Raw genomic sequence first — 2,422 nt, 5'->3', positions numbered from 1 at the left:
TCCATAGGAGGAAACACATACCTGGTATGGGAAGCCTAGCCACGAACCCATGGTCAGGAGCTGATAGGCCCCAGTCATGAACCTACTGCTATTATTCTGCTAAACAAACAGAATGTCAAACTACCCTCTATGTTCTTATGCCTCTACCCATGTCCTAGTGCAGCATTCAAACCTCACTGGAGAAATTTCTCTATACAGCAGATGGTGATTAACACAGAAACTAAGAGCAGAGAGCACAACTTTCAGTGAGCTGCTTAGTCCCAAATAAGAAATCTACATCACACTCCTTCCCCCAAGGCTCAGGGACTATTGTCAAAGAGTGGGTGGAAAGATTGTAAGAGCCAGAGATCAGAGAAGACCAGAGCAAAACATTATCATGTAGACATAGTAAGACTGCTACACCCATGAACTCAGTACCTGTGGTTGTATACACAAGACCTATCTGTTCAAGATCAAGACAATCAACATTCTAGGATGGAGAGGGGAGTGGTTCACAAGCCCCCACTCCTAACTGAGGAACTATGGATAGTTAATGGTTTCTAGGGAGGGAACTTTGATTTTCTTTTAAGAGTATGGCTCCTGGTAATTCATCCATGTTCCAGTGGATGGCCCCACATCCAAAACTATATGGACAGTGCAAACTGGAGTTGATTGGTTTTTTTTTTTTTTTCCTGGTGCTGGTATTTTATTTCTTTGTGTACATTAGGCCATGAATTCGTATGGAATGGGCTCCAACAGCTCAGGCTCTTTTCCATTAGTCCTTACAAAGTGTGCTTCTCTGGGTGGCGCAGGCTGGCGCTTCAGCTGCACCCAGATGCCCTTCTCTTTGGCTTCCTTTTTCTTCTGGTCGTTCTCCTTCACCCCCTTCAGGAAGCTGTCCCTGCTCTTTGAGTGCTTGATGTGCTCAATCCGCACATTGATCCTCTTGGCCAGAATTCTGCCCTTAACCTGCTTGTTGACAATGATGCCCACCGCATGCTGGGTGACATTGTAGACTCTTCCGGTTTTGCCATGGTAGCACTTATGGGGCATTCCTTTTTGAACAGTGCCCATTCCCTTGATGTCTACAATATCACCCTTCTTGTAGATTTGCATGTATGTGGCCAAAGGAACAACGCTATGTTTCCTAAAAGGCCTAGAGAACATATATCGGGTGCCTCTCCTCTTTCCCTTTGTGTTCGTCATTTTGGCAAGTTACTGGAAGATGACTGCGGCGGCCGAAAGCAGGTTATTTTTTTTTTTTAAAGAAAACATGAAGTTGGTAGGATAATAGGAATTGGAGTAATGGGTGGTTGTGTGCTGCCCAACGTGGATGCTAGGAACCAAACTCAGGTTCATTGCTAGAGCAGCAAGTACTCTTAAGTGCTAAGCCATAGGCCAGACATGATGGCACATGCATTTTAACCTAACATCAAGAAGGCAGAGGCAGGTAGATCTCTGAGTTAGCAACCAAGGAGGGCTACATAGAGATAGCTATCTGAAAACAAAACAGAACGTGAGGATAGAGCTACAAATTGTATCTAACATGATCTCTTTTTTTTTTCTTAAAAATATAATTTTCAAGCAAAAGTGTAATATCCATACATGGTACAACATGGGACTCATTTTCTGTGATTTGTTTTCCTGTTTTGTTAATTTGCAATTAATAATAGAAGCCAAAAGAGGAGTACAGGAGGAAAATAATTACATGAATGCAGCATCGATAATGTGTTTAATATTTTTTTAAAAATGAAAGCAGTCTTAGGCAGCCCAATCTGTACATTAATCAGACAAAAGGTCTAATAATTATTAATGTCTATAATTAAATTAAAATAGGGGAATATATGGCTTTAAAATTAGAAAGGAAATTATTCATACAGGAGGTCTTGGACAATGAACCTTGGCCACAAAGACTTAAAATGAGCTACTTTAAATAGGTGATACTTTCTTAACAGACAGATCAACCTGAAAGTTGAAGGCCCAGCACAGAATCCATGTGTCATGCTTTCTTCCAGGAAAGTAATGCTGACATCTCCGGTCCCAGCCTCAGGCTCCAGGACTGTGCTTGTATGGCCTTTTGGACTATCAATTATTCGTCAAATTTTCTAATTTGCACTTTGTTCTCAGTGGCTCTGCTCATTAGCAGAAAAACAGAGAGAGCACAATGAGAACGGGCAGGAAGCCTCTCCAGCTAAGGTGTTCAGATGTTATGTGTAGATATCCAGATGTTATGTGTAGGAGTGATAAACATAACTCTGTAAATGACCATAATTCAGTTTTAGCTGGACTGAGGGACAAGCCTCATTTTATTCCTGTTGCCATGCTAAAATGTCTTCCTCAAAAGCAACATGGGGCTCTTCCGGTCAGAAAAGCACCTGGGTAGCTAGGGCGCAGGGTCGGCTGACACTCGCCAGCTACCCACAACACCCGCCACAGGATCTTA

The 2,422-nt window shown here is 42.4% G+C and overlaps 1 pseudogene across 1 annotated transcript; it reads right to left on the bottom strand.

Moving 5' to 3' along the window:
• Window positions 1-672: 672 nt before the first annotated feature.
• On the bottom strand, window positions 673-1,185 carry LOC110291767 (annotated as a pseudogene). The gene has a single exon (XR_002377609.1). The product of XR_002377609.1 is annotated as a 60S ribosomal protein L21 pseudogene (transcript).
• Window positions 1,186-2,422: the final 1,237 nt, after the last annotated feature.

Source organism: Mus caroli, chromosome 3, assembly GCF_900094665.2.
Source record: "Mus caroli chromosome 3, CAROLI_EIJ_v1.1, whole genome shotgun sequence".
Taxonomy (NCBI): domain Eukaryota; kingdom Metazoa; phylum Chordata; class Mammalia; order Rodentia; family Muridae; genus Mus; species Mus caroli.
Note: the sequence above shows the minus strand (reverse complement) of the source record. Positions and strands in the feature narration are given on the sequence as shown.